Source organism: Podarcis raffonei, chromosome 9 (assembly GCF_027172205.1).
Source record: "Podarcis raffonei isolate rPodRaf1 chromosome 9, rPodRaf1.pri, whole genome shotgun sequence".
Lineage (NCBI taxonomy): Eukaryota > Metazoa > Chordata > Lepidosauria > Squamata > Lacertidae > Podarcis > Podarcis raffonei.
The window spans coordinates 61,144,215-61,157,728 of record NC_070610.1 but is presented as its reverse complement, the minus strand read 5'-3'; positions in this window follow the sequence as shown (position 1 = coordinate 61,157,728).

Sequence of the window (13,514 nt, the reverse complement as noted above, 5' to 3'; positions counted from 1 at the left end):
CCCCCCTCAGCGATGACACCCGGGGCTGGCCGCACCCACTACACCCCCTTCCTTCGCCAGTGAGAGAGATCACATTTTGTATATGTTCAGAATATGAAATCCATGGACTGCTAATTGGAGGAAAGGAGATGGAGTATCTGAGAGGTAGCTGAGAAGGAAGAAACTGGATGATTGGAGATGGTGGTAGTGCTCCTAGACAAGACAACTAGGTCTAGCTGATTGTGTGTGCATTTGAGCAAGCAGTATTAAGCCTGAGAGAGGGAGGATGTAGAGCATCTGCGATCACCTAACTGGGGACATTAAACAGAGAGCATAGGCAGGGATTTGTCCATCTTCCTGCTGGTTTTGTGTACTCTTCATTAGTTTGCTTCTGTTAACTTTGTTTATTGCTAACCTGCATTGTTTCTTTCAGTCAGTCGTCTTCCAGGAAGACTTTCACAAGCTTTTTTTTACACCATGTGTCACACACAGCTTTCAGCAAGATCTACAGAGCGTAGACACATCAGAATTTGTTAAGTATGTCGCAATACTGCCAAGAGACTCCCTTGTTGTTAGTTTAATGTTGTTTCATGTGAATAATGTCTCCAGAACAGCCGTGTTTTTCTTTCAGATGAGGGGGCTGAACACCCCTAGAGCTGACAGCTACATTCCTTCTGTGTTAGAATACAGAAAGCACCATTAAAATGTTGACATTCTCCACACCTAGCTGCTTAATTTATCATGGCGTGCTCCAACCTGAAGTACCAAGAATTCTGCAAATAAGGTGATAAAGGTAAATACTGTGGAGTGGTAAATGTCGAGACTTTAATGGCACCCACTGTAGGTGCCATTTTAACTAGCTGTTTCCTAATGAAAAACGTTGTGCTTTTCTTTTCGTGAACTTGAAAGGGAACAAGATTGTTTGGGCCACAACTGAGATGACAAAGTCATCATGCTCCTGGGCCATGCAGCAGAGATACAAAGTCTTGACCTTGTAGGGAGGTCACCGTGACCTTGTAGGGAGGTCACTAGTAAAAGGTCTATCAGGATGATAGGTGCAATGGGGGATTGGGATGTGGATGGTGAGCAAGCTGTCCTAAACAACTGCCCATCATCCCAGCAGGTATCCCTTCAAATGACACTGCAAGATCACTCCTTGTTTTGCTAAGACTAAGTTCCTACACTTTGCAGGGTGTGAAGTTGGTGATAGCAGATACTCTCCAGTCTTGCTGAAAAATAGCTGTGAAGCAGAAGTTCTGTTTTACCACAAGGTCTCCAAGAGCTCTCTCCAAACTGTTCTGGGGTTGAATATGCATATTGCTCTCATTCTGCCACTGAAAATCCATGGGCTGGAGGCATGGCATAACCAAAAATGTTGGCTGGGGAGGCATGGCATAAGGACTGTTGTCATGGAGTGGCTGAACAAGTGCTATCAGGAACAGCAAACACTCTCTTGTGGATTTTGGATTTTTGAGGGGATATTTACTGAGATTTTTCATGGGCACCATAGGAAATACTTGGTGCTATGTTGGTAGCCCTTGATTTAAAAAGATAGCTAATACACCTGAATTGCTCCTGGGATGCAGTGCTGGCTTCCCAAGTATCCCTCACACCCCACTGCAAGGTGTGGGAGGAAAAGGGAGGGCAAGAAGATGCACCTGTTCTGTGACACTGTTGTCACCACCACCTTGGGAGGCTACCTGAGCGTTCCATCACAAAACCACCACTAGGGATGGAGATAAATTCAATTCAGTTTGCATTTAAAGACAAACGTACCTTATCTACAATTTCTGAAACAACAGTTGAACTGAAACACAGACATGCTTCAAAACACACATTTCTCTGAATTTTGCAATGCAATTCTCCAGCCAAGCAATATCTATAAAAATGAAAATACTTAGATAAAATGTATGTAAAAACGCATGCATTGGTGAAAGTAATATACAAAAATGTAGTGTGCTAGAGAGAAAAAATGCATGCAAATATGTTTCTATGGGGGGGGGGATTTGCAATAAAATGCTGATGAATTTCCACAAGGACTTTCTTTCCTCCCCCTCCCTCCTCCACACAAAGCAAACTGGTGTGGAAATGTAGAGGACCAAATCTAAGCCTTAAATATTGAGAGAAAAGTAAAATTGACATATTCACCCACCCTTCATTACCAGTACCACTTCAGAATGATGAGTGTAGAAATAATATTGTCACACTGGACATGGTGCCTGAAGAAGAAGAGGAAGAAGAGGAAGACAAAGATGAAGACAAAGACGAAGATGAAGAAGAAACCTTTAAGTTTATGCTAATTGCACCAAACTGCATCTATCAGGTCTGGAGAAAAGGAGTGCAGTTAGCATAAGCAAGTCTGCAGTGTTTCCATTAGCAGCTGATCTAATATCCATCAAAGTCAAAAAGGGGCCTTCCGTTAAATTAAAATATGAATGGAGAGCAAAGTTCCTTGGCTGGAGTCTATGAGGCAGAGCTTCATCACTTACTTTCCTTATTATTTTGCAGGAGAGAGGGTGGGAAAGAGCAATGAGAAATGAAACTGTGGATGGCACAAAATGGCTGCCCATTGGACTCCTCCTGAAACCCATTTTCAAATGTGTTCAAAGTCCGATTGTCTTCCACTTTTACACTCCACAGAAATATGGGCAAGGCAGACCCTTAAAATGGGATATTCCAAAGTCATTTCCAATCCATTTCCAGTGACTGATTGCTGTGCTGATCCCATTCCTGAAGAAGCTACTCTTTTCTGATTCCCTTCCTCTCATTCTCTTACTTTTTTATCAGATGATGTTCTGAGTATTCATGGAATAGTAACAGCTCTCATTACTGGATCTATGGTGCTAAAAGGACAGACAATTAAATTTTAAAGTCATTCTGTGCTGTCTTTATTAATGTCAATTGTGTTGTTTACAATGGCAAAACTGGTCTGCAGCCATTTACTAGTGTTCACTGGGATGTGGTCAGTTGGGACATTCACTTACACAGCAGCATGGAACGCTTAGAGGACACAGTAGTTTAAAAGCTAGCCCAGAAATTTTATAGTATCTCTTTTCTTGCTCTTGGCCACCTTGAAATTATTAACTTTGGGAGTGGGAGACCGTTTCCAAAACTGGTCTTAAATCTTATTGTTTGTAAAGGCTTTTTGATGTTTTAAAATATATTAATTATGTTTTATTTTAAATTACTATGTGGTTGTTTGACTACTTAGCCTCATTTGGGGAGGAAGAGTGGAATATAAAATTTATTGGCAGCAGCAACGATAACAACAACATCACAAACACAACTGTCCTACTCAAATATAAGGAAGTCCAGTTCCATCAAAACCCTCTTTAAATTTCTGTAAAAGGGACCTGCAATAGCTCTGCCCTCACCCATTGTTGCTCTTATTTCCCCCCACAAATTGAAGGGTGACTGTGTAAAGTGGAAACTCCCTGTGTATTTTAGAAATCAGTTACTCCTGAAGAGGGCTCTAGTAACTAAATGATATAGTGACACTACTTACATGTTCCCTGTGTTACAGAAGCTCAATTGGCCCATGCAGTGAACACTCTTCCAATACAGAATTTGTTGACAGCCTTGCTTATGACTTCCTGGTCCCTCTTAGAGACCTTTTTTATGACAACAGGCCTTTGCAACTGTTTAATTTTTGTTCAGCCAGTCAGTCACCTCAATGATTATCTGATTTATTTATTTTTTAAAAAGGAATAAATGAAGTTTTATGTTCTACAGTGTACACTAACTTGATACAGTTCACAATATGACAGCATATAAATGTTTGCATAAATAAGCAATCCATCTTTCCTGACTTTTTATTTAAAGAAACAGCAATTAACAAAATCAGCACTGTTGAAACACTGTTGATAAACCCAGTAATCCGTCAGTCATCTCTAAATCTCAAAGGCTTCCAAATAAATCGTCCCTAAATCCCCAAGGCTTCCAGAGCAAGTGATGATCTGAGTACTAACATTGCTGTCAGTCTAACAAGATGGATCAGGAAGAATATCAATAGTCAAGCTTGGGTTTTCAGGGCAGTGGAAGGGGTTTACTTGAGCCAGACCTTTGGCCTATCTAACCCAGTATTTATTGTCTGCATTGACTGGCAGTATCTCTTCAGGGTTTCATAGAGGGAACATTTCCAGCCCTACCTGGAGATGCCAGGAACTGGGACCTTCTACATTCAAAGGAAGTGCTCTACCACTGTCTCTTGACCCTTTCCTTGAACCATGGTACCCCTTTCTGTTCATTTGTATGTTCTCAGTAATAGTCTCAGTAATAGCAAGAAGACGTTGATTTCAGCTAAGTTTCCCATGCTTAGCTTCAACAGAATAGCAGGTTGTGATGGGATGGTGAGCTGCTTGTGCGTAAAATCCTAGTCCCTCAGAGTTTGGCTAAGTCCACAAACCTCTGTCTGTGACGGAGCTCCTTAAGCATGGCTCCATCAGTCGCTCGTAGAATCGGACAGTGGGCGTTTACGGAACTTCTTCCAGCATAAAAGCTCCTTAACGGAAACGCGTCTTCTGGACTCTCGGTGTGACAGTTTCCGGCGAGGAGTAGGTGTCCCTATGGGAGGTCCTGAAACCTCCCCACTGTTCTCGCTTGAAGTGTCTCTGAGCCCTCCCTCCGACTCACTTTCCCTTGGAACTCCACTTCTCCCCCTGCTGGTTCCCTCCTCAGCTGAATGGTCTCTCTCACCCTCTGTGAGCCCTTTCACCTCCTGCTCCTCAGATGGCAGTTCCCTGACATCCACCTCCCCTCCAGGGCCCCCTTCACCCCCTTCCCTCCCCTCCTCTGTGGGAGGCGAGGGAGCAAAACCCCTGAAAGAACCTCCCTCATCTTCCGAAGTTTCGAACACTTCCCTCCACCTGTTGCTGTTTCCGGTTTCCAAGTACTCCTCCTCATCGGAGTCTGTTCCTTCTTCCAACTCCGATTCCCTGAATCCTTCCAGTTCCTCCTCATCGTCGGTGGTGCCAAAGTACTCCCTCCGGAACCTCGCTACTGGCTGAGGTTTCCTGGGGAACCTTTGGTGGAACGTTTCGATCAAGATCTCGTCACTGACCTCCTCTGCCGTCACCCAGGTGTTTTCCGACTCCGGTTCCCCTTCCCACGCGACCAAATACTCCACCTGATTACCCTTCCACCTGGAGTCGATGATCTCCGCCACATGGTTGCTGCTTTCCCTTTCTTCTAAGACTGGCCCCCGTGTGGAGACCCCTTCACCTTCCCCCCTATATGGTGACAGTAATGACCTGTGGAATACTGGGTGCAGTTTCATGTGGTTCGGTAACCGGAGTCTGAAAGCCACTGGGTTGACCTGTTGAATGACCTCAAATGGTCCCAATCTTTTGGGTCTCAATTTCTTGCAACCCCCCTTGAGCGGCAACCCTTGGGTTGACAGTCAGACCTGACTCCCCACCCTAATGGTTTCACCTTCCCTTCTGCTCTTGTCTGCCTGCCTCTTATATTCTTCTTTGGCCCTTTCTAAGTTGAGTTGGAGTTGACGATGGATCGCTTCCATTTCTTCTACAAAATGTTCAGCGGCCGGGACGCTCCATCTCTCCCCTCCTCCCCCTGGAAACGCCCTGGGGTGGCACCCATAATTAGCCAAAAAGGGGCTCATCCCGGTGGACACATTCTCCGCATTATTGTAAGCAAATTCCGCTAGCGCCAACTTTTCGACCCAATCGTTCTCTCTGTCATTGACATAACACCTCGGGTATTGTTGGAGGATACCGTTTGCCCTCTCCGCCTGCCCATTGGTCTCAGGGTGCCTGGCAGTCGAAAAGTTGACCTCTACGTGCAACAAGCTCATAAGTTTCCTCCAGAATCTGGACGTGAACTGTTTCCCTCTGTCGGAGACCACCCTCAAGGGGGCGCCATGCAGCCTAAAAATATGTTCTACAAACAATTTCGCTGTCTCTTCCGCCGTGACTGCATGTGAGCAAGCTACAAAGTGACCCATCTTAGTTAACAGGTCTACTACGACTAGTATGGCGGTTTCCCCCTGGGATTTAGGCAGATCAGTCATAAAATCTATCGATACCGCCTCCCACGGTCGTTCTGGTGTGGGTAACGGTTCTAATAACCCCGCTGGCGCCTGCCTTTCTCCTTTGGCTCTCTGGCATTGGTCACACCCTCTCACATACTCCCGTACATCCTCCCTCACCTTGGGCCACCAAAACTCCCTGGTCACCAACCACATGGTCTTGTGTTGCCCAAAATGCCCCGCTGTGGGGTTGTCGTGCAGCTGTTTGAGTACTCTCCCCCTCAATTCCCCTTCGGGTATATATAGTGCCCCTTTGTAATACAATGCCCCGTTTCTTTCTTCAAAACCTCCGGGGTCTTCTCCCTCTCTCCTTAAACCTCTGAGCTTATTCTGGGCGTATTCATCATTTACCGTTCCCTCTACCAGTTCCCTTTGCCCCACCCAGGCCACCCCACACACCCAGTGGTCCTCTGGGATAATATGTCTCTCTTCAGGCGCTCCCTCCCCCTCCAAATATTCAGGTTTGCGTGAGAGAGCGTCCGCTCTGATGTTTTCTGGACCTGGCACATAGCAAATTTCAAAATGGAATTTGGAGAACTCCTGGGCCCACCTCACTTGTCGTTGGTTGAGCACTCGTGCCGTTCTCCAATACTCCAAATTCTTGTGGTCCGTACACACTTGCACCTTATGCTGTGTGCCAATTAGTAAATGTCTCCATCTCCGGAACGCTTCGTGAATGGCGAGTAGTTCTCGGTCATATACGGTGTAGTTCCTCTCGGATTTGTTCAGCTTACGCGAAAAGAAGGCACACGGTCTCCATTCCGACTTATTGCTCCCCGGCTGAAGCAGCACCGCCCCCACCGCCCGGTCTGAGGCATCAGTTTCCACTCTCATGGGTTTTTGTAAATCCACATGCAGGAGCTGTTCTTCCGAAGCGAATGCCCTTTTCAATTCCTCAAATGCTTGCTCCGCCTCCGCCGTCCAAACGAATTTCTTCTTGCTGCTTAGACAGTCCGTGATGGGAGCCGTTAAGTGGGCAAAGTTCTTGATGAATTTACGGTAAAAGTTCCCAAACCCTAAGAACCTTTGCACATCCTTTTTCGTTTTCGGTGTCTTCCATTCCAGCACCGCCTGGACCTTGCCTGGATCCATGGCTAATCCCTTGTCTGATAAGCGGTACCCCAGGAATTCCACCTCCTTGGTGTGAAACTGACACTTCTCCAATTTCACCCACAGCTGGTTTGCTTGCAGTTGGCTCAGCACTTCCCTGACATCCTTTACATGCTGCTCCTCATTCTCTGAATATATCAGCACGTCATCGAGGAAGGCCACGCAATTCTTGTAGAGCAGAGGTCCCAGGACATGGTTCATGAACGATTGAAAACATGTGGAGCCTGATTGTAATCCGAATGGCATAATTAAATATTCAAAAGCCCCCAAAGGGGTGAACATGGTGGTTTTCCATTCATCCCCTTTCCTTATTCGTATCAGGTTGTATGCCCCTCTCAGGTCCAGTTTCGTGAATATCTTTCCCTTCCTCACCCTGGTCAAAATGTCATCAATTCTGGGCATGGGGAAAGTCACTGGTTCTGACACTGCATTTAGGGCCCGGTAGTCCACTACAAGCCTGGGTTTATCCGTGGTTTTTTTGTCCACAAAAAACACTGGGCTCCCCCCCACCGCTCTGGACTCTCTGATGAAGCCCCTCTTCAGGTTTTTATCAATAAACTCCCTTAACTCCTGCATTTCCCTGTCTGAGATGGCGTACAGCTTGCCCACGGGGAGCTGGGCCCCAGGGACCAGGTTAATTTGGCAGTCAAAGGCTCTATGCGGTGGTAGTTTATCTGCTTCCCTTTCGCTGAAGACCTTGCTCAGGTCAGCGTATTGTTTGGGCACCTTCCCTTTGTCCGCCACTTCCGTCCCTGCTAGAAAGGCTTTTGCCCCTTCTGGCACCTTTCCCTCTCTGCAGTGTTCCAGGCAATGTGCTGACCCAAAGGAAACCACTCTCTGATGCCAGCCCACTAGCGGATCATGCAACGCTAGCCAGCTCATTCCCAAAATAACGGGAGCCCCTCCCAGGGTGGCCACATTGAACGCTATCCTTTCGGTGTGCCTGGCCACCCTCATAACCATTGGGACGGTCTGTAGGCTAACTTCTCCTCCCAACAGCTCCCTCCCATCGATCGTGGTCACCTGCAGGGGGTTGCTTAAAGGGAGTATCTGTATCTGGTGTTCAGCTGCAAACTCCTTACTCATAAAATTACAGGAGCTGCCTGAGTCCAACAGCGCCTTTGTCTTTAGTGGGTATCCGTTTGCCAGCTCTAGCAACACCTCTATTACCAGGGCTGGTCTTGGAGGTTCCGGAGTGGGCACTTTTACTGCTCCTTGGCCTGGCTGCAGTGCCCTGACGGTGGCAGCCAGGCGTTGGCTTTTACTGGCTCCTGGACCCCCTCCTCCTTCCCCCCAACAGCTCCCGCCATCCCTTGCCATTCCTTTCTTTGCGGGCAGACTCTGGCAAAGTGACCTGGCTGCTGGCAGAGATAACATTTCTTGGTGCTCTTTCCCTCCTTCTTCCTCCCTTCACTGGGATTTGAAACTGCGCGCGCGCGCGCGCTGTTCCAACTTCCATCGGCTCTCCTGGCGGGAAATTTGGCTCCGGAATCTCTGGAATGCGGAAATCCCTCCAACGCTCTCCTTTCCCCTCCCGCTTCTCCAAGGCTCTTGCCTCCTGGCGCGCTCCAATGGTCAGCGCTGATTTGGTCAGCTGGTCCATAGACTCCGCCCTGGGCGCCCGGGAAAGTTCGTCTTTCACCGCCGAAGAAAGCCCCTCTTCAAAAAGCATTTGAATGGGTTCCGCCGATAGGTCCCACCCCAATTTATGTATCAACATTGTAAACTCAGTCCAGTACTCACGAACCGATCGGCTACCCTGTTTACAAGCCATCAATTGTCTGCGCACCAGTCCCTGTTCAATCTCGCTGGAAAACATCAAATCCATGGCGCGAAAAAACTTCCTCGTGTCCTTCAGCATTTCACTATTCCCTGCCATCAGGGGTCTAACCCAGTCTCTCGCCCCCCCTTCGAGATGGCCAATCACAAACGCCACTCGCGATGCCTCGTCGGGAAAGTCGTCAAACTGCAGCTCGAGAGCATACTGCATCTCTGTCCTAAAGGCTTGATAGTTCCTGGGGTCCCCCCCAAACTTCTGCACCAATCCTGGCATCTTTCTTGCTAGTGTAGCGCCTTTTGCCTTTTCTGCATCCTGCGCCCTCCTTTCCTCTAGCCTCGCCGTTTGCAGCGCTAGCTGGACTTCCAACACCCTGTACCTTTCTTCCAGGCTTGGACCCTCTCCAGCTCCTCCTGCTCCCCCGGCTCCGGCTGGGTTGCTCATGATGCCTCTCTGCACAAGCTGCTTTCAGGGACTGTCCAATTGCTGTGATGGGATGGTGAGCTGCTTGTGCGTAAAATCCTTGTCCCTCAGAGTTTGGCTAAGTCCACAAACCTCTGTCTGTGACGGAGCTCCTTAAGCATGGCTCCATCAGTCGCTCGTAGAATCGGACAGTGGGCGTTTACGGAACTTCTTCCAGCATAAAAGCTCCTTAACGGAAACGCGTCTTCTGGACTCTCGGTGTGACAGTTTCCGGCGAGGAGTAGGTGTCCCTATGGGAGGTCCTGAAACCTCCCCACTGTTCTCGCTTGAAGTGTCTCTGAGCCCTCCCTCCGACTCACTTTCCCTTGGAACTCCACTTCTCCCCCTGCTGGTTCCCTCCTCAGCTGAATGGTCTCTCTCACCCTCTGTGAGCCCTTTCACCTCCTGCTCCTCAGATGGCAGTTCCCTGACACAGGTGTTGTGAGTGCTCCACTCTTTTCCTTGGATTGTAGCTGAATTCATGCCATGTCTTTTCTCTATCAGGTTTGATATAAAATTGTGCTCCCGCCTCCAGATATTGCAGCTCCTGCGCTGAATTATGATGGTTACAGAAACTCACAGCTTCTTTTAGCTCAGTAATCTGAGGGCCTTCTAGACCCCTTGGGGATTTTATGGGTCAGACCAAAGCATGTTGTGACAAAACAACCCTTTGACAGCACTAGCAAGTACGAAGAAAAGAGAAATGGCTGTGAATAACATTTCATGCTGAAGCTGCTGAAGTTGCCTCCTGTCCCTTAATGTCTTGCAAGAAGATTGTTATCGAAGGGCACTGATCCAATATTTGTGCAGAGAAGTAACATAGAAAAGTACATTAGGAAGCTGTAAACCAGGGACAGCCAATGCAACACACTCCAGATGTTGTTGAATTGCAACCAGCCAGCATGGCCAATGATCACGAATGATGGAATTGAAGTCCAGCAACATCTGGAGGGCACTATTTTGGTCAACCCTTCCATGAGCTGTTCAACTATGGTAGCATCAGTGGGCAGGGCTTTGAGGGAGAAGTCCAGGGCTCCACTTAGCCAAATTAGCAGAAGCCTTATCAATCCATGGAGATTCCTGATGCTCCCCATGCTGTTGGCAGTGACTCTTTTAGTGGGTGGTCCATCTCATCTTGTCCACCCCCACTTCTATTTGGTTCTGTTGGCTTCGTGAGTTGGCACTCAGACAGGGACACCATACTGAAGATGAGAAGCAGTGCAAACTATGGCTTGTATTACAGCAGCAAGAACAAATTCAAGGATCTGGTGACTAGGACTGGGTGGATGCCCCCATATGAAGTATTTTAAGTAGGGCTGTTACATCCAGTTAGTTAATCAATCGTATTGATTAAATACTTTTTCAAAGAATGAAATGTGCCCTTAGGTGATCGAACTTCCATTTGTTTGAATACTTTGAGTTATTGTGGGTGACAAGCACCTGCTTAAAAGTATTATTTCAACATCACATACCATATTCACTTATCATGAATAATATTCTGAATTTTTCATTAAGAACCTGTTTGTCGTTTGTTTACCAACTCATGAAAATGGAAGGGCGATTATAGGAAAACACATTTGCTTATATACAACACCCATGATTTTCTTTTAGTTACTCATTGGAAATACTTTATCATTGATCACATTGATCTCACTATCCTTAGAAGTTAGAATTGTGGGGCAGCAACAGATAAATCAGGAATGCTTCTTCTGTCTCAGACATTGAAGAATGATACATTTTGCCTATAATTAATTAAGTCAGCACTGTTCCAAAATCTACTGGGATGCGTATATTATCTACACATTTTCCTGTTTACATTAATCTGCCTACTGGGGAAAGAAAACATTGAAATGATGCTAGGTGATGTGGAAGCTCCACTGGCGATGTTGTCTATGCACACATGAAAATCAATACTTGAAGTAATTCACATTCAAGTGTGAATAAGTCTTCAATCCTGAACACTTTTTGTATGGCATAAGTCCCATGAAACCCAGAATCCACATAATACCTGCTTTGCATTTGTAAGAAATCAATATTTTAGTGTGGGAGCACCTATGCTCTAGTTTACTGTCGATACAGCACATTGGCCCTCATGCTGACTGATGTGGTATAAGGCAGCTTCCCATGGATCATAGCCAACGTTAGTAATTTCCACAAATGCAGCATAAATACTAGAAATATCTTCTCTACAACTGACCAAAGCACATACCCTGACTTCTCCATAACAGTTCGCGCACCCCAAAAATGGGAACAAACAATTATTTCTGCTGGCCATATGCTGCACCAGGGGTAACCAACACCGTGTCCTACAGCTCCCACCATTCCTGACCAATGGCAATGTTGGGTGGGACTGATAGGACTTGGAGTCCAACAACATCTAGGACATTGCATTGGCTTCCCCTGCACAACACAGATTTATTCACTTGGGTGCCTTTTTCCCAGGAGAAAGAGGATTTGTTCAGCTTCCTCTGCTTTGATGGTTTAGTGTTTCAGGTAGAAAACATTCTTATTATTTGTTGCTTTGTTTCTTGCTTAATTAAAAAACAGCAACCCAGGAGCCTGTCCATTTACAGCCTCACTTTGGTGTTTCAAGTGGGAACAGTATTTTGTTTCTATCAAGTATACTTTGGCAAACAGCCCACTCTGACATCACCATGTCAATGCAAATGAATGATCAAGGACCACTTCTAACTTGAAAAATGTATGGAGATAAAACACTTGAAAAATTGAATAAACAAAGTGGTGGACCCATGGAAGCTTGGGTGATGCTTGGGCTTAAACAGCAGTCTCTCTAGAAAGAGTTTGTTTTATAGAGCTTTTGTTTCATAAGAAGCTGCATAAATGAAACACCCAGCATTTTTTGTTATCTTATTCTGTCCCCTCATGGTTGCCTTTAGGTGAAGTTTCCAAAATATGGATTTAGCATGCACACCTTCAGATCTCGTGTGCCCTAAGCTATCATAAAATGAATAGCTCTCTACATTTAATCCTTAGTACTTTGGGTTTGATCCAGAAGGTTGTGAGTCCAGGGAAGTGGGAGAGAAACAAACAAAAAGGCAAAAAGTATTGTGCAGCTGTGTTTAAGCTGTTGCACAAAGTCTGTGTTGTATCTGATGTGTCCAACAGATTTTTGCAGGTGGGTCATGCCTTACTCCATGCATGCCTCCATGGAGGCTCAGGGAGTAGTGCAGAGGTGGAGCTCCGACAGGACTGGGATTGTATCATGAGAGCGGGGAGGGACTGAGGCTTTTAAAGTGCCTTGGCTATAAGGGTTCAGTGCCAGTTTCCCATCATCTTTATTAGAGCATCTACTGGGCTACTTGGGATGCAGGTGGCGCTGTGGGTTAAACTACAGAGCCTAGGACTTGCTGATCAGAAGGTCACAGTTCTAATCCCCGCGACAGGGTAAGCTCCCGTTGCTCGGTCCCTGCTCCTGCCAACCTAGCAGTTCGAAAACACGTCAAAGTGCAAGTAGATAAATAGGTACCACTCCGGCGGGAAGGTAAACGGCGTTTCCGTGCACTGCTCTGGTTCGCCAGAAGCGGCTTAGTCATGATGGCCACATGACCCGGAAGCTGTATGCCGGCTCCCTCGGCCAATAAAGCAAGATGAGTGCCCAACCCCAGAGTCGGTCACTACTGGACCTAATGGTCAGGGGTCCCTTTACCTTTACCTTACTGGGCTACTTGGGTCGCTGGCTGACAGGGCTGGGAATGATTTTCCTTCCTCCTAACTGCAATTGGCCCTTGGTGGCAGTGGCGTTCTCTCCTCAATGAAATGCTTTTTGAACACGATTGCATAATTTTGTCACAGCTTGGGGCAGAAATGGCATTGTGCAGAATCAACGTAGCAATGAGGGGTGAACAGGGGACATGTGGGGAAATTGGCTCAGGGCATCCCTTAGGCTTAAGTAGGGCCACTGCCTATCTGAAATCTGTCCTCCCTCCAGTTGCCCAGTAGGTTTCTGTATGCTTAGCTTGCACCACACCAGGATTCAGCACTGGGCAATTCCCATGGTGGTGGTGTAGGTGCTTCCCAACCCTGAGCAGAATGCCATTCTATCAGCAAGAGCCTGAGTGGAAGAAGGAATGGTCCTTCAGCCTGCTGCCATGCCAACCCTGCTTGCCTGCTGTTTAACCA